At 50.7% G+C, this 23,418-nt stretch overlaps 1 protein-coding gene across 3 annotated transcripts in view; it reads left to right on the top strand.

Annotated features, from left to right (window-relative positions):
• The window catches only part of DGLUCY (D-glutamate cyclase), a 97,756-nt gene that overhangs the window by 21,423 nt on the left and 52,915 nt on the right, over positions 1 to 23,418 (top strand). For 2 of the 3 annotated variants that reach the window (XM_045572312.1, XM_036427340.2), the window contains exon 1: positions 19,038 to 19,239. The exons of the other annotated variant lie outside the window; for it this stretch is intronic. The gene's annotated coding sequence lies outside the window, so the exon portion shown is untranslated. Of the gene's footprint in view, positions 1 to 19,037; positions 19,240 to 23,418 lie in introns of those variants that run through there. 3 annotated transcript variants of the gene reach the window in all.

The following is a 23,418-nucleotide window of genomic DNA, read 5'->3' as shown; positions in this document are numbered from 1 at the left end:
CAGGACCCACCTTGGAAAGTCCCCCACTGTGGGGAGACGAGCAATTTGCTTCAGAGTTGATGTAAACCAAGCACATCAACTCATTTATTTAAACGAGGCATGCGGCCCAGCAGCCTTGAGTTTGACATGCTTGAATGGTTTTGGTCACCTGGTGTCCTTGTCACAGATTGAGAAAGTCAAGCCCCAGAGAAGTTCAAGGGATTCAGCCAATGTTGTATCCCTCTGAGCTATGCCTAGATCCAGGCATTGCTTACAGAATCATCTCTGGTCCATTTAGGAAGCATTTATTGATCGCCTACTGTGTGCCAGGAATTGTGCTGCCCTCCAGAAGTCACCTGCCTGGGTGTGGCGGGGGAGACAGACCAATCACGGGCCAGGACGGTGCCCTATGATCAGGGCCTCAGGACAGCTCAGGGGAGGAGCCTGTAACCCGCCCGGGGGTGGGAGGAGGTGTCTTGGACAGGGGATGGCTGAGTGGGGTCTCCAAGGACGAGGAAGAGTTAGGGAGGCAGAGCCAGAGGAAGAGGTTCCAGGCAGAGGAGGCGAGCTGGAAGCCAGGGAGGCGAGCTGGAAGCCGGGGAGAACAGGATCCTGCTGGGAACTGCAGATAATTACTGAGCGTTCAGGGTAGGTGCCAAGCGCTGTTCCCAACCCTGGGGTTACAACAACGTAGAAAACAGGGTCCCTTCCCTCCAGGAAGTTAGAGCAAAAGACGCGTGAAAAGTGAAATAAATGACCATTTGAAGCACATGGTGCACTTCACCTCTCTCGCATGTGGGAGGGGGGACTTCAGATGACAGACTGAAAAGGCTCCTGAGCTCCCTACCCCGCGAGGTTTCAACGTTTTGAAGGCTTTTCTTCCCTTCTTCCGCCATAAGCTCCATACCCCGGGGTCCTGCTTGGCCTTGAGGGGCAGTCCTGGTGTCGCTGCCCCTGCAAAGGAGGACCAGGAGAGCGGAGGAGCCCCTGGAAGCTTGTGCTCTCCACTGTTCCTGCTGCTGAGAGAAGTTCTTTCTTATCTGACTATTCATCTGAGTATTCTTATGGAGCCAGTTAAAGGCGAAGGGGGGAGGAGGGGGGGTAAAGAGGGGAGGAAGTGTGATGTGGCAAGACTGACCTTCCTTAATTCTTACAAATCCAAAGGCGAGGAGCTTCTCGCTCATGTTGTGTGACCAACGAGTTTCATTAAGCCCTAAAGGCTCACGTGGACTCGGCCTCCCCGCCTTTGCTTCACCTGCCCCTCCGGGCCAAGATCAATGAAGCCCGGTGGCACGGTGCCACAGATACAGGCCCACAAGATAAAGGGGTGAGCAGGGAGCCCCATTCTGGCACCGGGTGCCAGCAGGCCTGGAAAAAGGCAGTTTCTAAAGGAACAAGTATACATTTTCAAGCTTTTCCCTCTATTACTCTTCCCGGCGTTAGCAGAAACCTGGCTTTCCATCTCTCAGGGTGCTAGAGCTGGGGGAAGGGGGGTGTGAGTGATGTTTTCCTCAATTCCAGCAACTACATCCGGACCACTGTCCATTTCTTGCCCCTTTTAAGAACTCTTCCTCCTTTGACTTCAAGCCATGCTTGCATGTCACCGTCCGCCTCTGCTGACTCGGGCGCCTGGGGCAGCACTCGGCCCAGAAAGAAAGCACTTCCGCTTCCCTGACGGAGGTGTGGACTGGGGTCAGGGAGAGAGGGAGGGGAAGAAGAGGCCTCTTTCCACAGGGTCACCCCCAGCTGGGCATGCTCCAGGCCACAGAGGCCTGACTCCCAGCGCCTCAGGTCCTGTGAACAGACACACACACACACACACACACACACACAGGCACACCCCATGGGCATTCTGGGAACCAGCATCTGTACTCAGGAACCTGCCTTCCCAAGCAAGGCAGCCTTCTCACTGCTCCAAGACCAGCTTCCCGCGCCACCCCAGGATGTAGGACATCTCTCCTCTCCATGACACACACAACAACCAAGCTGTCCGATCAGGGCTGCGGGGTCACTACTGATAGTGACTGAGACACTGAAGGACCTGTCGGTCTACACCCTTCACTCTCCTACAACCTGTCCCTCCCTCCCTCCTTCCCCTCACGGGTTCCCTAGAGAGAGAGTGAGGTTCTGCTCCGAGGGGACCGTGAATCTCTTCCTTAGGATGTTTCAGGGGTTGTGACTGACAAAGCCAGGGTCCCTCTGCTGAGGGAAGGGGTCAGATGTGCAGCTCAGGAGCTAGTGGCAGCTCTGTCGTGAAGACACAGGTGATGGTGCGGAGAAAAGGCAGCAGGAACCACAGAGCACAGAGCGGAGAGAAGAGGAGAGGAGGGACAGGGAGGGCCGTGTGGGGCCGGAGCGCCTGGCAATAGTACGAGTAGATGAATTCCTCCCAGCCCACACACTGTACAGGGCTGTGTGTGCGGGAGAGGGAGAGCAGCCTCTGGAGGACTTGCTGCGGGTGTGGGTCAGGGACTCCTCACTGTGACGGTACAGACTGCCCGGTGCTGCTGACAATTAAATCCTCCCCTTGCTTAGCGGCGTTCCTGCTTTAGGCAGGCCTGTCCCTCATAACCAGGGCGACCAAGTCCCTTATGGTCCAACGCAGGACATTTTCAGAATGAGAGAGGTCAGACTCTTCATCGTTACTCTGGGACAGCAGGCATAACCTGGGACGGCTGCCTCTGGGGACAGACCTAGACTCTGTCGCCCTCCTCAGAACCTGCTGACACGATGGGGCAAATCAGTCATCCAGCGGGCAGGTGGGGCAGCGGGGCCTTGGAGATGGTGGGAATGCCTGGCGGCATGGGGACCAGACTGTGTGCTCAGGTAGGTTTTCCTCCTCCCCTCCAGGCCACCAGGCTTTCACTACACCCTAGAGGGGACGATGCCTCCTTCCAGGCTTGTTCCAAAACTTCACGGGGTTCCCTTGGGGCAAACGCCGCAGATGACGAACTAGGCTGGCTCCATCCTAGCGGTGGACCTCCATAAGGGCCCCTTACTCTCTCCGGACCTCAGTTTCCCCAACCAGAGAAGCAGAGGGAGGGAACCTGTGGAATGACAATGTTTTCCCACCAGGTCTGCTCTATGTTACTGCTTCCTGACTGTGTGACCTTTAAGCCTTTCCTGACTGTGTGACCTTTAAGCCTTCCCTCCTTGGCTGAGCTGAGGGCAAGGAGCTCCTGAGGGTTGGGCCGTGTCTCTTGCCGAGGATCTGGGGATGGTCTGCCCTCGTTGGGAAACTGGGAGCCACCAGCAGGAGCTCTGTAATGTCCACAAGGGGCTCTGGGTTAATGACTCGGCCCTGCAGCCATATCTGGTGCCATGTGGGGTCACACAGGTCAGCTGTCCAGGCCAGGTGGGAGGAGGAGGTACTGAGGGAGATGCCCCCGCCTTCTGTGGAGCCGAGCCGTCTCCTCCAAGCTGTCCTCATCAGGATCCCGGGGGATGCGCACAATGAGAGTGGTGATGGTCCCGTCCTCCAGGGTCACTTCCTGTGAGCTGTCAGGGTCTGGTTAGGGTTGCCCCAGAGGCAGCATCCTCTGGCTTCTCGAAACATCTGGCCTCTTCGTCTTCTACCCTTTGCCCTGGAGAAGACTGGGAGGAGGGTGTGGCCGGTGGGCTTTATCGCATGAAGGGCTATTGCTTTGAAGGAGCGTTGAGTGTGGAAAGACATCTATAAAACCGTGTGGCAAATTTCCAATCCACTTGCCCATTCCCAGAAGACATAGGGCCTTTCCCGAACCTGGAAATAATTCAGCTGGGCAAAGGCCCAAGGCCTGTCTGAGCAATATGCATATCCACTGTAGAAGGTGGTTGGTTCAGAGGGCAGAGGCACCCAGGTGCTGTCCTAAGAGACCACTGTGAGTGCAGACCCCTGTTCCATCCCTGGCGGAGTCCCTGGAATAAATGTCCCTGAGCCCCCTGAACCCCTCCCTGGCTCCCGGCTCTCCTGCCCCAGCCGGGCTGAGGTTCCTGAGATACACCTTTCATTTAACTCTCTGTTGCTCTAAAATCTCAATGGCTTTTGGTTGCCCATCAGTCACCCTTGCAACTCTGGTGCTCTGTCCTCTGACCCAGTGGACCCATGGAAATTTACTATATTTGTAAGGAGACTCCTGTTCTTACTCACTCGTGTCTCTGGCTGCCTGGAGCGCCCTTCCCCTGACAAAGCCCACCTTTCCTCCAAGTGGACTCTTCATTGAAGCCTTTGCTAAGGGCCTCAGTCCACTCGAATTTCATGTTTTCCATATGAATAATTTTAACAATTGCTGTCACATGGGCACATTACTATTACGCTGGCCTGTGAGTCTGTTCATCTCAGTGAGAGTATTCAGGATAGAAACTACCCTTTGGCTTCTTCATACCCCCCACCATGGTGCTTAGGATAGTACCAAACTCATTGCAGATGGTCAGTAAACTGGCTAATGGTTTGATTTCCCTGGTCAGTTGAAACGCTTTGGTTTCTGTTAGTTTTGCTGTGGGCCAGTGGTTTCCAGTCTTCTCACACATGAAGACCTCCCTAGGAGATGAGCGGTCCTGTGAGTGTGGCTACATTGGGGAGACACACGATGAAAGAAGGATTTGCATGACTTGCCTTTTATTCATTCCAACAACGACCACACCCATCTGAGAAACAGTCCGGGCTGTGTGTGCGGGAGAGGGAGAGCAGCCCCTGGAGGACTTGCTGCGGATGTGGGTCAGGGACTCCTCACTGTGACTGTACAGCTGAGGCCCACGGCTCCATGGCCCTCAGGCTGGGAACCACTGGAGTACACACTCAGCAGAATCCTTGCAAGTACCTCGTTCACACATCTTCTCTCTGCTGCCGGCAAGCCCGTGGCTGCATGTAGAATATGTTGTGAAACAAACGGATAGAGTCAGCAGGAAAGGGGTTGGGAGGAATTCACCTAATTGTACGATCACCATTAATAAGATGGCACTGCGCTGTCACTGCTAGGTCCTTCAGCTCATTTTACCTATCGTGCGTGGTTTGACCCTCACGGCAGCTGTGGAGTCTTAGTATGCCCACGGGGAAATGGTGAGTGGAGGGGGTCATTGTGGAAATGGAGGAAGGGGAAGAGCCCTACCTGTGGGTAGATGAGATGCAGAACAACAACAACCTATAAACCAAATGCATCTGTCTGAAAGGGCAGGGCGGGGCTAACTCCTTGGAATGAGAGGGCAGGGCGGAACTCCTGATCCTCCATTTTGTGTAACTGGACCCTAGCTCTCACCCAACCAATCAGGGTCAGCCAAAGCAGTGACATCACCACCCCTATAAAACCCTTTGATCTATTGAAGCTCACGCTCTTCCCCCACGCTGCTGTTGGTGTAAGTGGGACAGAGCCCATGCTAGCATGGAATTCAGGCTTTCTGCTATTGCATGGGACTCGGCTCCCTGGTGGTCCTTGGGGATCATGAAATCTGGGCATAACACTGTCCATGCAGTGGAATATCCTTCAGAGGTGAAAAGGAACGAAGGACTGACCCATGCCACACACGGATGAACCTTGAGGCATTGCACTAAATGAAAGAAGCCAGGCACAAAATGATTCCATTACGTGGAATGTCCAGAAGAGGCTGATCCAGAGAGAGAGCAAGCACATTAGTATATGCCAGGAACAGTCAGACTGGGGGGGTTGGGCGGGCGCAGGAGTACTGCTCCATCTGTAAGGTTTTTATGTTGAACAGCCCACGTGGAAACAGGGTCCCAAAAAGAGCATGAGGCGCCTGCAAACACCACTGGGAGAGCTCGGATCTCTCAGGCCCGGAGTGAGCGGCCCAGCTGTGATCTCGCTGGACTGGGCTATCCTCTGGCCCATGTGGGCGTCAAGGTGAAGGATCATTGTGTGGCAGGACCCACCCCACATTGTAACGAAGCCCACTCATTTTGAGCCTCGGGCACAGGAGGTGTGCACTAGCCCCTCACCTCTCCTTGTCACATCAAACTTGGCCACCTCCTCCCCTTCCGAGATGGCACCCATGACAGCTCCCCCTGCAGTTCTTCTGCCAATGACGTTGGCCCTGAAGGTGGACCAGACACACAGCTCGCTTTTCTCCTCAGAGGCAGCAGAGCAGATGCCATTCCTCGGAGGTCCTCCCTTCTAGAACTGCTTCCCGTAGTATCTCGAACAGAGTGGTTATCGCTGAGAAATGAGTCTGCCCCTGCCTGAAGAGCCGCCAGGAGACATGGTTGGGAAATTCTGTTTCCTGGGGAGCGTGAGGAGGGGGGAGAGCTTGCTCTCAGGATCCTCACGGGGCTCGCTCTCCGTGTCTGGCTCCCACTTGTTATCTCACCCTGCCACCCGCCCGCCACCCCCGGCCAAACAAGGCACACGGGGAGGGTGCTTCCCACGGCAGCTCTGCACGTGAAGGAAAGTGACTGGCACTGGATGCACGGCGTGTTCTTTCTTCTGCAAGGGAGTGCTTTTCTCCTAATGAAGTCAGATGTCTTTTAAAAAACACACACAGCTCAATCAATGTCTTTTGTGGGTTTCAAAAGAGATGCTTTATTCGGTTCAGAAATGTGGCAGCTTGAGAACAAAGGCGAGGAACAAAAACTTGCAATTATCTGTGGTGTGGGACGGGAGAGGGAAATGAAGACTATGCAAATGAGGGAGAGAAACTGGTGCCCCAGATTTCCCTCCGATGCTGGGGCCCTCTCCCTTCTACATTCCTTCAGGGGTCCCTCCTGATCCGGTCCCTCCTTTTCCCAAAAGGCATCCTCTTCTCTCTAGGATCTAAAACCATAACGACTGCTCACCATCTCACTCCACACCTCGCTTCTCCAGCATCCCACCACACAAGAGATCCAAGACCCGTTTCCCAGGGTGAAATCTCACTGACCTGGGAGTCCAACCTGAGTCCGTCTACTGACAGGTGCCAGTGCCCTTTCCACCCAAGCCCCCATCACAAGAATCTAACCTAGGGATAATGACGTAGCTCAGAGGCTCTATGATGGGGTTTCAAGTGCGATTATGGGCTGGTGGTGGGCATATTTTGAGATAGAAGGACATAGTTTTGAGTCTCCATCATGCTCTTTGAGTGATACAGCCTTACTAGCCAACTGAACCGGTGGAGTGATGCGTTGTTGGGAGTGTGACCTTCTCTCTACTCCTCCCGGGCCACTGAGTCCATGATGGAGCAGTCTGTACAGCTTGTACAGAGTCTGGGCTTTCTCAGACATGCCTGGAGGCTGATCACAGCACAGTTCTCCAGAGAGACTTGTCTGCCCTTGGAATGTTCTGAGGCCATCCCCATTGCAGAGGAGAGCACCGTCTCCCTTCCCTCCCTGGCTTGTTCCTCTGAATTGCTCAACCACCGAGATTGTAGCTTGCACCTTCAGCCTGGGGCTAGACTCACCTGTGTGGATTTCCCCTCTTTGATCTTTCCAAGGGGAACCAGTTGGCCCACTGGGAGAGGATGGGTCAGCAAGCAATTTTAATGAGCTCACACTGGAACAATTGGATAAAATGCTGGACTGGTGCAGAGCATGCAAACCATGAAACACTCTCCAAGATTACTTCTTACAATTTTTGGTTTCTGTGTTAGCTTTAAAAAAAAAATAGCCTGAAGTCTATATAGGAAAAAAAAAAAAAAAAGTAGATTGGTGGTTGCCTAGACTCGGAAGGAAAGGGGAGGGATGAGGGAGGGGTGGGTAGGAAGTGACTGCTAATGGTTCCAGGGTTTTCTCTCTGGAATGATGAAAATGTTCTAAAGTTTATTGTGGTAATGGTTGCACAACTCTGTGACAATACTAAAAATGATTGAATTGGTGAATTGTGTAAGCTAGTCTAGAGTGTAGACATAATTGCCTCACTCTTACCCTCCCTCTCTCATCTCTCTCTACTTAGCATTGAAGGACCAACTCAGAGCTACCCCCTAGAAATATTCTTAATTACTCACTTGGTTCCTCTACCTCTTACTATGTCAGTTGTATGTAGTGGTGTGTTAATATATGTTTAATAACCAGCTCTCCAGGAAAAAGGAAAAAGAAAAGCACTAGTTCATAACATTTTCTGATTTCTGTGATGGAAATATGCCCACCTGACCAATGTCAAACTACCAATGCAAAGGCTGAATCCAGAGCTGGGAAGTGCCCACCCAGCAAGGCAATATTAGGTGGCATTTCCATCTATAAATATAAATGATCTCGCCGAAACCAGTTTGGCTCAGTGGATAGAGCATCGGTCTGTGGACTGAAGGGTCCAGGGTTCGATTCCGGTCAAGGGCATGTACCTTGGTTGTGGGCACATCCCCAGTAGAGGGTATGCAAGAGGCAGCTGATCAATGATTCTCTCTCATCGATGTTTCTAACTCTCTATCCCTCTCTCTTCTTCTCTGTAAAAAAATCAATAAAATATATTTTAAAAAAAAGATATAAATAATCTCAAGAGCATAGCAAAACATTATAAAATAATTAGAGGCCTGGTGCATGAAATTTCTACATGGAGGGGGAGATTCCCTATCTGAGACCTCTTGGGGGATTTCCGACTGCTGGTTTAGATCGGCCCTAAACCAGCAGTCAGACATCCCTCTCACAATCCTGGACTACTGGTTTCTAATCGCTCACCTGCCTGCCTGGTCACCCCTAACTTCCCTCCTGCCAGCCAGTTTGCCTCCAAATGCCCCCCTCTCATGTTGGCCTGGTTCCCCCAACTCCCCCCCATACCTTCTTGGTCACCTCGTGCAGCCTGCTGTTCAGTTGTGGGTCATCCCTCATTAACCACCCTGCCAGCCTGGTCATAGGCAGACATCTTGTGAGGGCATGAGAGTCAATTTGCATATCGCCTCTCTTTTATATATGATTAGGAAATGATGAGTTTGAACTATGTATCAGCTTTGTCTATAATTTATTTTATTGTAAGTTTATATTATATAATTTTTAATACTGGCTGTCCTTAACCACCAGCTCACAAAATCCCTGAAAATTTCACCCTAAGCTCCTACAAGCTTGTGTGAGCCAGCTCCGGCACCCCGCCCATCTCATCCTGAACATGCCTGCCCTGTCGATTCGACATCATTTTTTGGAAGGCAGCCTGGACACACTTCAAGGACAGGGACAGTGCCCTTTGTTGATCACTGAATCATCCGCGTGGCCCAGTGGCTGGCAGGCAGCACATGCTTGTTGACTGAGAGCAAGGGGCCATCTTTGTAACCAAGGCAGCTGATCAAGAGCACTTGGCGAACAATAGGCTCCTGGAAACCTTGCCTGCTTCCACCAGGGAGAAGAATGGAATAAGAGAAAATGCAATGCAAACAGGGCATTAAGGGCATTAGCTTACTCACTTTAGAAGCTGAGTGAAATGCCAGCTTCTCTCTGCATTGGGGGTGCAACGTTAGAGGAACATGAAGAGTGGAGGAAGGGAACCCGCTTGAAGCAGGAAATCGATTTAGAACAGTGGTCGGCAAACTCATTAGTCAACAGAGCGGCAAACCGACCACTGGTTTAGAAAAATCGAGGCAAAGAAACGAGTCTACCTTCCCACCTGACACATTAAGAAGAGAGGTGTTACGGTGTGTGGTCAGTGTTTCCAAATTCTCTTTAACACACACCCTTTGCTGATAAGCATAAGAAGCTCCCTTTTTTTTCAGAGATTCCATTACATCCTTCTATGAAGGTTTAGCCATTGCTTCACTATGAGACTCATGGTCTCACCAGCCCAAAGGATATGCAGTTTCATTTATGAATACAGACATTTTTGGTTGGTTGAGCTGTTGTTGTTTTTTTAACCAATGACCTCCGCCTCCCAGTCTGAGAGTCAGGCTGTGAGAGACTGAGAGCTGCCGGTCTGCAGCTGCCATTGGACTTGATGGACCGACCACCTCAGGCTGACAGCCGCCCCTCTCTGAGCCTCGGCTTCCTTGGCTTTAACTCTCTCGTCTTTGACAGAACATTAGATCGCTGTGAAGTTTCCTCTTAGCTTGAACAATCTGTGAGCCCAAGTTCATTTCTCACCCTGACCTAGATTTGAATGATCACGTACTTAAAATATCACAAAGGTTGAAAGTGATCAGTTATCTCCTCCACTTGGAAATGTCATCGCTGGCAGAGCCTTGGTGGGTGTTGGGGCTATATTGGTGCCTGGGGGTTTAGAAAAGAAGGAAGAGAAGATGGAGAGATTACCAAGTCAGTCACCTCCTCACGGGGCCAAGTCGATGCTTGTCTTGAGTGCCTCACCCAGGGAGTGATGAGCTGTGGAGGTGTGTTAGAATACCGACAAAAATAGCTGCCACTTTCTTTACTGAGTGCCTATGGGAGCCTTGAGACTTGGCATGATTTATCTTTGGATTTTCACAACCAGCTCTCGGGGTGTTCCGCCTGAGCCCCTGTTATAAGTGAGAGTGAAGTCACTTGTCCAGGCTTCCATAGCTTATGGAGCCCGGATTCAAACTCAAATCTGCCACCCAGCAGCCATCTTCTGCCTCAATGTCAGTGGTTCTCAAACAGGGTTCCCAGGCCAGCAGCATCAGCAGCCCCTGGGAGCTTCTAGGTATACATTCTTGGGTCGCCCCCACCCCTCATACCCAGGACTTGGCCTACTGGATCAGAGCCCAGCAAACCCTGGGTGGGGAGATTCTGATTCCCGATCACTAATGAGAACCCTTCTATGGTGTTAGGCAGCCTCGCTGCTATAGCTTGGTTGGCGGTCACACTACAGAGATCCTCAGAAAGCCAGCATTCCCGGATGTCCTCACAATGGTGTGACATTTCCACCAGGATGTTAAAAACTGTCCCCGCCTCTCTAGGGGGCCAGTGATCTCCAAACACATTAGGGATGTTCCAACACCACACAAATCATGGAGGTGGCTGATGAAAGCGTTCTTGAATCAAGTGAAAATAACTCACAACCGGTGGCTTTTCTGATTTGACTTTCTGGTTCCAATGACGTGTCAGTGCTCGAGACCTCAGGCATCTTGCTTACTCTATTAACGTGCCCTGGGAGACGAAGGATGGATCCCCGGAGCATGTGTGGGGTGAATAGACATTTCCTTCTGTTCCATGTCTCGTGGAGAACTTGCCTCATTTTAAGATGAGTGGATGAGCCCGGCTGGCATGGCTCCGTGGTTGAGCATTGACCTGTGAACCAGGAGGTCACAGTTCGATTCCCGGTCAGAGCACATGCCCACGGTGCAGTCTCAGTCTCCGGTTTGGGGCGTGCAGGAGGCAGCCAACCCATGATTCTCTCTCATCATTGATGTTTCTATCTCGCTGTTCCTCTCCCTTCCTCTCTGAAATCAATACAAATATATTTGGTGTAGGGGGAGGATTAAGATGAGCAGATCATAATGTCTGGAACTTTACATCTTGATTCCTACCTGAATCATTGCTCATATCTGCTGCCTCCTCTCTAAGAATAGGGACAGGAGCCAAACAGGCAGGTGTCATTGGGAGCAGGAGGCAGGCAGAGGAGCTGGGGCACCGTTGCTGGGCTGTGGAGGGTCAGCTTGGTGGGATCCCGGGCAGCTCTCAGGCACAGTTCTCAGGCGCATGCTTGGGTAAAGACCAGGAGATGTGTGCGTCTGCTCCCGGAGATGAGAGGCTGCTGTGGCTCCCCAGTTCCTGATCTTGAAGGTGCACCGATGCCACCAGGTTTCTTTCCGGCTGAAGGAAGAACAAACAACGTTTGGGGCCCGGCTCCTGCAGGCTGCCTGGACAAGCCGCTGCCAGCCCCCGAGGCGTCATCCACGCTGTCCCCAGTGCAGACCAAGTTGCCGGAGAATGTTCATACCACACAGACTGGCTTCATTTCAAATTCCTCGCCTCGGACTGCAAAGGGGCTGTCCACACTGCCTCACAGTCCTCTCTCTCTCCGTCTAGCTCTCTTTGCTCCACCGCAAGGATTGTGCCTTTCCCTTCCCCCCCCCTCCCCGCTCTGCTGCTCACGGAGCCGCACGCTTGGCTGGTAAAATAGAAGCCAACAGATGGGAACTCCCTCCTCTCGCCACCACCAAATGCACACACCTTCCTACACCTACTCCTGCCACAGGCCTTTCTTTCTTCTCTCACACTGGGCTGAGTGTCTCCACGCCTTTCAGAGGCGAATCCCTCAACTTGTGGTCTGGATCTTACTCCTTCTCGCCTGTCCCAGAATATCACACCTACTGTCAGTTTGGTCTCTCTCTCTCCCCCCATCCCATCAGCCAATTTTTACTCTGGCCTGGATCATCATTGGTACCAACCTATAGGCCTGCTGTTTCTCATTTTATATATGCATGTGTGTGTGTGTGTGTGTGTATGTGTGTATTTAAAGCTTTCATATATATATATACTAGTATACATGTATATATAAAAATATATGCATAGTTATATATATAGAAAACACACACACACACACATACACACACACACACACACACACACACACACACACACACACACATATATATATATATATATATATAGCATAATATGCTAATTAGACCAGATGTCCTTCCGGACAACCTTCCAGATGAAGCCGGGGCTGCAAGGGAAGCCTGGTGCCAGGGGGTCCCGGGTGCCAGAGGGGAGCCAGTGCCAGCAGCTGGGAAAGTAAGGCCTACTCTTGCACAGATTTTCTGCATTGGGCCTCTAGTGTGTGTGTGTGTGCGCGTGTATATATATATATATATATATATATATATATATATATATATATATATATATATATATATGAGTTTTCAAAACAACAACTAATATCACCCTTGACCCTGCCTCCCATCTCCCACCTCATTTTTTGCTTTCTCCTCCCCCTTACCTCTCATTCTCCCCTCTTCCTGTTTGATCTAACGTCTGCCCCGCCCTCTGCAGAGCAGTAGTACTTAACCCAGAGCACTTGTGTGCCCCTGGAGACAGTTGGCAACGTCTGGAGACATTTTTGGTTGTCACGGCTTGGGGGAGCGCTGCTATGGCGTGTAGCAGGTGGAGGCCAGGGTGCAGCCGGACAGAAGGACACGCAGGACAGGGAATTATCGGGCCACAAATATCAGCCGTGCAGCCATGGAGAAAGCCTGACACAGAGCCTGCTCCTCGCAGAGTTACCGGGAACTTCTGCGAGGCTGAGTCAGAGCAGCTGTTCTCCCTGCTCCTCACACCCAGCCACACTCTCGGATTCTGGGACACCTGTTGGTCTTGGTTTCCCACTGAACCTTGGGCCATTTGCACGGCCCTCCTCTCCCTGGCTCAGCCCTGGGCTCCCTTCCCATAGTTCTCTTTCCTCCCTCTCCCCTGTTGGCCACCCAATGGCTTCATGTCCTTCCCAGGCCGGCTCTGGAGCCAGCAGTGGTTGGAGCCCTAGCTCCCCGCTTCACCGATGTGTCTGTAGCAACCATTTCTTCTCAGTTCTTTCCCCAGCAAAATGGGGATAATAACAGCACTTCCTGTGCAGAGGAAATCCCAATAAATCTCATGGGATACCGTTTAATTCATTCACCGTCATTATTGTCATTTATTACTGATGACCTAAAAGTAGCATATCTTTTTGCTTTTCACCGGGGAGCTCCAGAATGGACATGGAGGACTCAGTAGATTAATATAGGTGTGAAGTTCAGTCTAATTTAAACACACACAAACACACACGCATGCACGCATGCATACACACATACACATACACACATATGCATGTACTGCCAGGCATTACCCCCGATGCTTCCTGAGGTGCAAGGCAGAATTCCTGCCCCAGAGAGCTTACCCGCAGTGAGTACTCAGGAGAGAAACACAGAGGAATAGAATGGACCACAGACCAGGGCCTGCTTCAGGCTCCAAAACTAGGCCACGAACAAACACAAACCAGGCCCCGCTCTCATGAAGCTTAGCATCTAGCTCAGCAACTGGAGAGAAATAAGCTAAAAGTGGTCCATCCCGGGGTGCGGGGCCAGGAGTGAGGGTGGGAGTGAGGGGAGGACAGGGAACAGGCCAGCGAGGTGAACAAACAGGGGCAGGTCTGACCCTCTCTTTATATGAAATTTTGTTACCTTGCTCATCACGGATTTTTTTTTTTTTGCATTAATTTCTATTTTTAAAAATTAAGTTCTTATCCTGGTGGCTGAGTTACTTGGTTCCCTCTTACATTCTGTGCTGGTCTCAGTGCCGGAAGCCGAGTCTGTGTGAATGTGATCGCGGTTGCCTCAGGAGGACCTTGGCTGCCCGGCTACGTCTGCAGGCTTCACCCTGTGGTCTATGGAAAGGCCACCGAAGGGCCTTGAGCGCAGAGATGATGTCACCGACATGCCGTCTGGGAAGAGTTGGTCTGGAAGCGTCTGGAGAACGAGGGGAAGGGACCGGAGCATCAGGACCAGTTGGGAAATGGATTGCGAGGATCTAGGCCCCGGGGGCTGGAATAGCAGGCAGCGGAGGCAAAGTTGTCGTCCCCGCCCCACACCTCTCGTGTGACTGGTCGGCCTCTGAACCATCCCAGAAGTCAGCATTCCCCAAACTATTGAGCCGTTGCCATGAATGCCAGCCTTTTGCCTCTTTCTGTTTTAAATCGGTTGCTTTGTGTAAAACAGGAAGTGCCACCGTGACAATGGCATTATTTGTGGCTGAGAAATGTGCTTTTGAAAACTCTGAGAACCACTGTGCTTATGGAGTCTCCCCGTGGGTGGGCCCCACGCCACAGCCGCGGTCTCTCTCTGCCCAACCAGCAGGATGGACCAGGAGCTGCTCTGTTCCTGAGAGTGCGGGCCAGGCTGCCAGCCTTCAGGAATGCCCAGCTGTGTGGGGCCCCAGCATTGTGGGGGGAGAGGCCGGCCCAGTGCCCGCCAGGCCCTGTGACGCGGGGAGACAGACAGGGAGGTCACAGGAAACTCTCCCCTGCTCCAGGCTTCTTCTTAGATAAAGGGCCCCAATCCCAGGTAGTGGCTCCAGGCTGGGAGAGTTCAGACGAAAGGTAATTTCCTGAGACTGAGTAGGACCGGAAGGTGCAGAGGGGTGCCGGCAGCCGCTTCAATGGGAACTTCTGTTCCACGGAATCCAGATTTCTGGTTCTGATTCCCCCGGGGTGGCCTTTCTCAACAGGCTTCTCTAGTTGTTTTTAAAATGACATTTCCTACGGAGCCATGAAGACATTCTTTTTGGGAGCAGTCTATAGGAGCAGAGCCTGGTTTGAAGCCACCTGGCCTTCTAAGTGTGGAACCCTTATGCAGGTTGCTTAAGCTCTCTGGACCTATCTCTTCGTTTCCAGGAGGATGAAGTGCAGTTACATGTAGGAAGGACCCTGCAATAGTCAGATCTGCCACTTGATATCTCTATGGCCATGGGCAAGACACTTACCCAACTTCTCAGAGCTGAAGTTTTCTTATCTTTTTTAAAAAATATTTTTTTTATTAATTTCAAAGGGAGAGAGATAGAAACATCAATGATGATGAGACAGAATCATTGATCGGCTGCCTCCTACATGCCCCACACTGGGGACTGAGCCAGCAACCTGGGGAATGTGCCCTGACCAGGAATCGAACCATGGCCTCCTGGTTCATAGGTTGAAGCTCAATCACTGAGCCACGATGTCTGGGCCGGTTTTTTTTTTTTTTTTTTTTTTTTTTTTTTATCTTTTGATATGGAATTATAGTGTTTGCTCCAGAGCACAGCTTTCAGGGTCAAATGAGACAACCCCTAAATTAGATAAATCATGAACATGGCATATAGTAAAAACTCAGTAAACGGTTACAGTTATTAATATGGTTGGAAATGGCAGCTATTATTAACATGAGAGCATGTTTAATTTTGGGGACTCAAAGGAAATATTTCAGAACACCCTTTCCACCTCCTCGGGCTCCCCTTGATTCATGCAGTCAACAAGAATTGATTGAGCACCTACTCTGGTGATTGAACACCTACTATGTGCTGGTGACTTCGTTAGGCACAGGAGACACGGCCGTCAACAAAACAGGTGTGTTTCCTGCTGTAGAGCAGCTTGATGTCTAGTGGGAGAGTCAGACAACCTAATAATTTTATGAATTTAGAATTCCATAAAGTAATGAGTGCTTTAAAGGACAAAATTTAGGAGCTCAGAGAGCTTGTAACAGGATGTGCTGGTTTGGTCTGAGGTGGGGTGGGGCAGGGGTGGGGAAGAGGTCAGGTAGTTGTCTGGAAGGAGTAAAGCTTAGAGATCTGAAGACCGGGAAATGACTAAGCCTGCCCCTGTATCTCTCCCTGGACCTGTAGGCGCTCTGAGGCCTGTTTGTCTTTATGCCTTGGCTCCCCTGGACTCTGGGGGTCTCATCCCCGGGGGTTGAGATTAAGATTGTAATATTCAACGACCGCACCCCCCCTCCTTTCCCTGAGAGAGGCCAGGCAGACAGGAGATGAGAAGTGCCAATGCACTTGGTTGACACAGTGGTAGGACCCTGCAGAGGGGAGACCACACTGGAAGCCCAGCCTGGGCAGGAGACAGCCGGAAACTATAGCCCATGCCCTTCCCAGCTACCTTTGTGGATGCAGCTGACAGGGACCTGCATTTTTCCTGCCCTAAAGTAAACTTTCTTGGGCTGACTTCAGAAGAGCAAAAAGATGCTGCCGAGTATTGGCCGGTGGCCGGTGGCTGGTGGTTTCTCCTTGAGGTGTCGGGTAGGGCCTGGGCTCACCCGCCCCGTGGAGCTGAGACAAGAAACAGACTTTGATCTCTCTCCCGCGGTTTGCAGAAACCTGAGGACTAGAGGACAAATCAACTTTTGAGGACTGTCCCCTCAGCCCCAGCATTATCAGAGGTGACCAAATCTGGACATTTCATATTTAAATCAGGCTGAGGCACCTTTTTGGAAAAAGCATCCTGAATTCTTATTTCTTTAAAAATATATATATATTTTATTGAGAAGAAAGGAGAGGGATAGAGAGCCAGAAACATTGATGAGAGAGAAACATCGATCAGCCGCTCCTACACCCCACCCCCCCAGGGGAGGTGACCGCAACCAAGGCACATGCCCTTGACTGGAATCGAGCCTGGGACCCGTCATCTGCAGGCAGATGCTCTATCCACTGAGCCAAACCGGTTTCGGCCTGAATTCCTATTTCTATCTCCCACTGAGTCCCTTCAATTGCCTTTCCTTTTCTTAACTTTTAAATAGCCACAATTACCTGGCATACAATAGTTACCTGGATTTAATTTTTAATTTTCGAGGGGCCTCCTTTGAGCTGAGCAGTTGAAAACAATGGCTTGATTATACTTCTAAGTTCTCCAGACACAAGCAATTGCTTCTTTCCCCAAACACGCTCTGATGCTCTCTGACTTTCTCCCTTAGCCGTTCTCCCTGGAGTTCGGCCACTGAAGAAACCAACTGTAAATGTTTGGCGTTCCTGGCACCTCTGGCCATCCACACAACCTCACCTTCTGGGGCTCTGCATTTCAGCGCCGGGCCACGAGAGACCAGAGAGGAAAGGCCAGGCGTATTCCAGGCCCAGAGCTCTGCTTCTTTATCAACAGTCATTCCCCGAAGGTGCAGGTTTGGGTGCTGCCACAGGTCTCTATAGAGTGGTGTGTGTTTTTTCATGGTAAAATATGCACGCCATGAAAATTCACCATTTTAATCATTTTTAAGTGTGTAATTCAGTAGCAATAGATGCATTCCTAATGTTATGCAACCTTCACCACGATCCATTTGCAGAGCTTTTTATGACCCCCAAACAGAAGTTTATTTATTTAATTTTTAAAATATATTTTTATTGACCTCAGAGAGGGAGAGGGAGAAAGTGATAGAAACATCAATGATGAGAATCATTGATTGGCTGCCTCCTGCACACCCCCTACTGTAGGCAAGCTGGGGCTGGTGAGGGCGAGGGATGGGTAGCTGTGGTCACTATGGACCTTGGCAGAGTTATGCCCGAGGGGCCTGCTGGTCAGAGACAGCACCCGGGTGGGTAGGATGCTCCACGTAAGGTTTCTGATTCTATAGTAAAAGAGAACGTTCACTCATTCTTTCTATGAAACCCACTCATTCCTTTCATTTTTACTTTTCAATGACAGTCGACATTCAATGCTATTTGGTATTAGTTTCAGGTATACAGCATAATGGTTAGACTTTTATATTTTACAAAGTGTGCTCCCTGACATTCCAAGTACCCATCTGGTACCATCCATAGTCACTGCAATATTATCCACAATGTTCCCTGGGCTGTACTTTCACATTCATGTGACTATTCTGTAACGACCAATTTGTACTTCACCCTTTCACCCAGCCCCTCCAACGTGCCCCCCACCCCACACACACTTCTCTCTGACAGCCATCAGACTGCTCTCTGAGTCTATTTTGTCTGTTCTAAATCCATTAATTTTATCACTCACTCATTCCAATATTATTAAGATGGCAGTGGTAAGAAAATGGGGCCTGTCCACCCTGAGCTTGCAGCCGCTAGAGGCAGAGAGGAGAAAATCTATGTAGGCGATGCCTCTGGGGAAGGGCTTAAGGAGGAATACCACAGCGCTCTGTGGGACACACAGCGGGCACCTCACCGGTTCATGGGAGCCGGGAAAGGAAGCCGCACCTCGGCCAAATCACCTGGGAAGGGAAGCAGTTGGCCAGACGGAGGCAGAGGGCAGAAAGAATAAGCCAGACTCCAGCAAGGGGCTGGAGCTGAAGGGAGGGCCTGCAGTGGGCTCAGCTGTGGGACTTGTGCTGAGGGCCAGGGGCTGCGGGGAAGGGAAAGGCGCAGGCTCCGGCAGGGACCTTCTGTGAGTGACTTCGGATGGTATCTGGGCTTAATCTCGGGCAAAGGAAGAGGCCTGAGGCTTTGAAGCAGGAGCCAGAGCAGCAGAAAGCAGGTCCTGCTTTCCCCTGGAAGGAGGCATTGTTCTGAAACGCATAAGAGCCATCGCCTACTGGGCATGAAACAACCAGGAAGCCGAGGCCTAGACAGACCTGTGGTACCCCTACTGCAATTCTGGCATCAGAACTTCCAAAGTCCCTGGAGTGAGGCCGGCTAAGCCCTTGCACACGTGTCCCTGTTTCCAGAGAGGGCAGGCGAACTCCTGCAGGGATACAGGCTTGCAGGGTGCGCCCAGCCGCTGGAGGCTCTGCGGCTTTAAGAACTGGGGTGGCTACCTGCCAAGGAGGCCAGCACCCCTCTCCCCCGCCAAGCACAGCCCACGTGAGCACAGGCCGTGGACCGAGGCTGGGACAGTCTCTGGGGCTGGCCTGGGCGTGCTGACCAGACCCTGCAGGACAGCCCGCGGGTGCAGGCCAGCCGAAGACAGAGGACCTTTCTGCCTCTTTGAGGGAAGCGCATTCCGCAGAGCTGTGGAGACAGAGGAACTGTGTGTGTAGCCCTAGGCCAGCCGCCCCAAACAAACAGTAAGTCAGGAGGGCAGGGAACACAGCACTGACCGCCCTCCCAGCTCCCACAGGAGCGGCAGGGCACAGCCAATGAGCAGGGCAGAGAGTTTCCTGAAATCCTCCAAGGCGGGGCGGGGGGAGACGGGGGAGAGTCTCTGTTTCTCTCTCTGAAAAATCTGGGGCTCAGCTCAGCACATAATGATTGACAACAGCTCAGGTGTGGGAAGCGTTTCTCCCCTCTGTCCTCCCACCTGCGCGGGCCTGTGGCCCGTGTCTTTGCCCTGAGAATTCCGAGGCCATGTGAAGGCAGAGGAAGTGAAACTGAAACCCATCCCAGGGGCCTGTCAGCTTTGATGCAGCTCAATGACCCACCCGGGGGGTGGCCGTGGGGGTGAAGGGACTCCAGGCTGCCACAGACACTGGGGCAATCGGCCGGTCAAAGCGTCCTGAGCACCCAAAGGACACCGGCAGGGACCTTAGAGAAGAGGTGGAGGTCAGGCGGCACCCAGGTCATCACCTCCACCTGGAGGCGGAGTTCCGTCTATTGTTTTCAAGGCTTTGTCCAGACCAAAGTGCTGCTTGTCTCCCTCTCCACTGGAGCCAGGACCGACACGGCACAAGTGACCACAGTGATGTGCTCCTGACTTGCCGCCAAACCCTAAAGGCAAAACCACGTGGCTTTGGGTGTCTCCCCTCGAGCAGTATCAGTGTCTCCCTGCTTCTGCCTTCATTACAGACAATTGAGAGCCACCTGCCATCCACCTCACTTCATGAGAACTCATGCAAAAGTGTGTGTGTGTGTGTGTGTGTGTGTGTGTGTGGCAGGGGAAGGGGGGGAAGTAGCAGGTTGAGATTACGTTGGCAGAAAGAAGAATGTTGGCATTGATTGGCAGGCAGAGGAGGAAAGCTCATTTGTGTCTGCCAGCTAGCTGGGTACGAGCTAAAAGGAAGGGGGAGAGAGGTCCAAGGGTAGAAAGCAAAGAGAGCTGGCTTCGCTGGAGGGGTAGGGTTGAGGTGAGGATGAAGGAAGAGGCAGGTGGCGTGGGGTGAGGCAGGGCTGGGCAGGGGGTGGGGGGAGTGAGCTGAGAGAAAGCTCAGCTGTGTCTTGTACATAATCATGATGAAGGACCTTAAAGACTCAAATGTGACTTCTGGCTCCAGGGCCAGATCCCAGGAGGTCAACTGCTGGTCCTTCTTGACATGTTTTATTTGGAAATTGGAGCATCTCTGGAAAACGGGGACATTCCACATGCGATTCTGAAACGTCTGGCAGCACCAGGCTCCCACGGCAGCGGGGCGGCTAAGGCTGGCGCTCCTGTTCCCCAGTCCCCATTCACACTGGCGGCGCTTTGCCTTCCCCTTCACCTCCCCACCCTCTGCACCTGCCCGCTCCCCACAGGCCTCGAGGATTGCTGCTGCTACTGCTCTCCGTAGTAATGAATCTCTTCTACTGGGAGTCTGTGTGTGTGTGTGTGAGTGTGTGTGTGTGTGTGTGTGTGTGTGAGTGTGTGTGTGTGCACATGTGTGTGTGCGTGCACATGCACACCACAAGCACAGGTAGGCTCTCTTTCAATTCATCTCCATTAATCTCTCCCTTTTTCAGTTGAGGATGGCAGATGCACGAACCAAACCTACCCCTCTCCTTAGCCTATTTCAGCAGCCTTTCCAGGCCACCTGCCAAATTGCTAGATGGCATTTGCATTTTTTTAAAAAAAACAACTGAGTGCGTTTTGTTATTTTGGTTTAAGGATTCCCCAGCCTTCCTTGAGGCACTATCTAATTTATGCCACACTTACAGCTTTCAAAGCATTTCTTAAATACACACGAGTTCGTTTTTGTCATCCCAGCAGTTTGGTGAGGTCTGTAGTGTGGGCCCCCTTCTCTACTCTCTCCGGGAAAACCAGCTAGTGGAGAAGCTAAATGACTTGCCTTGATCCTGCCAGTAAATTGCAAGACAAGTTAATATTCAGGCACAGCTCCCTGGAAAACTACGTGTCCTTTTGACCTCATAGAATTGTAAAAAGTTATGCTTTGACAAACATAGTGACTAAAGGTATGATCTCCTGCATACTTGCCTGACTGCTGGTTAGGCCACTCCTTAGCTACAAGTCTTTAGGAAAACTCTTGAATCTCCCTGAGCCTCCTTTTCTGTAAAATACCCTGTTTCCCCGAAAAATAAGACAGTGTCTTATATTAATTTTTGCTCCCAAAGGTGCGCTAGGTCTTATTTTCAGGGGATGTCTTATTTTTCCATGAAGAAGAATACAGTACACATTTATTGTTAAATGAAAATAAAGAAAATTTATTATCTGTATATGGTACGGTAGTACGGTAGTTGTCAACACAAAAAAAGACAAACTGTGAATTCTACAGTATCAATAATATACTCATTTATCCAATGACAATCATGTCATCATCTTCTGGAACATAATCATAACAATCCAATCCCTGAATTTCCTGGTAAATTTCTTGTGACTCCATTTTTTTTTTCAGAATCAGTGGACCAAATCTCTCATGTTTAGCCTAAGGGGGGCCTTATTTTCGGGGGATGCCTTATATTTCACTCAGAAGGAAACCTGTAAGTAGGTCTTATTTTTGGAGGATGTCTTATTTTCGGGGAAACATGGTAGGGATAAAGGCCCTCATTTGTGAGTGTTGTGTGGATTAAATGAGATAATACATGTAAAATGTTTAGAACAATGCCTAGTAGAGTAAGCTTTCAATAAATATCATGATCTGTATAAAAATTATTATTTTCTATACCTTTGGGAAATACTCTAAATTAGGTAGGGTATGGGCTTAAGTTGTAACCAAAAGCCCCCAAAATACATTGGCTCAAAAAGAATAGAAGTGTTTTTCTCTTTCACCTAGTAGCTAAGAAAAGGTAGAGGGTCAAGACTGATAAACAACTCTACTCCACAAGGTCACTCAGGAACCCAGGCTCCTTCCATTGTGTTGCTCCCCATTCCTACAGTGTTCTCTTCTGCATAGTCAAAGCTGGCTCAACATCACGTCCACCTTCTGTTCTGCCTGGAGGAAGAGGAGGGATGGAGGTGAAGGGCAAACAGCCCCGCTTAAATGATATCATCTGGAAGTTGTCCATGTCCTTTCACTCATAGGCCATTGCAGAACTTGGGCACACTTAGCTGCAAGTGAGTCTGGGAAATGGTAATGGCTAGCTGGGCCAACTAAATACTCTACAACTTCAGAGCCCCCTTCCTAAAAGGAAGAAAGGGAGAGCAGGAATTGGGGACAGCGCATGCCCCTGTGCCATTTTCCCACAGACGTGTGCTTTGGACCTGAATTTGATGTTATTAATGCCTTCTCCGTTGGCCAGTTTCTCGGCCCACTTGTACTCTACTGCCTGTCTTCTGGAGGCCTAATGTACTCAGATTTCTTCCTTTGCAAAACCCAGGGAAGCTCCTGGCTCTATGTTTCAGAGGGACACCTCTGGTGACAATGTGATTATCGCCTGGAGACCAGCCAGACTGTTTATTGGGTTGGGCAGCCTCTTCCTTTACTGCCCAAGCCTCCTAGCAAGAGTGGTATTTGGCTCCATTGTTGTTGTTCTTTTTCTTTTTTCTTTTTCTCCTCCCCTTCCTCCTCTTCATCCCCCTCTTCTTTCCCCTTTTCTTCCTCCTCCTCTTCCTCCTCTCCTTCTTCTCCTGCTCCTTCTCCTTCTTCTTGAATCTCTGTGGTCTGAGAGTTCAACCTCCATGATGTATACTTTCCTGAAATCACTAAGTAACAGCCTGGCTCTATGAAATGAAATATAGATCAATGTTCCATTTCATTATGGCCATAATGGAGATTGAACGGGTCAAGAAAGGGAATACCAACTGTCTGAGGGGAGCTTGTCCGAACCAAAGAAGGTGATTTGATGAATACAAGAAGGGGGCCCACACTACCAACCTCACCAGATGAAGAAGGACATTTGTACCTGTTGAAGGCCTACTGTGTGCCAGGCACCTACTAGAAGCAGAAGTTAGAGCACTAAATAACAAGACAGGCATCTGGGAAATGGTGATGTCTAGCTGTAGCACTGTATATTAAGTTATATCATCGAATTCTTACAAGTTCTTCAAGGCATGTATGTATTACACTTAAAAATATATTTTTTATTGATTTCAGAGAGGGAGAGGGAGAGATAGAAGCATCAATGATGAGAGAGAATCATTGACCATCTGCCGCCTGCAG

Source organism: Pipistrellus kuhlii, unplaced genomic scaffold (genome assembly GCF_014108245.1).
Source record: "Pipistrellus kuhlii isolate mPipKuh1 unplaced genomic scaffold, mPipKuh1.p scaffold_m20_p_1, whole genome shotgun sequence".
Classification (NCBI taxonomy): Eukaryota; Metazoa; Chordata; class Mammalia; order Chiroptera; family Vespertilionidae; genus Pipistrellus; species Pipistrellus kuhlii.
This window is presented reverse-complemented; position numbering and strand designations above follow the sequence as displayed.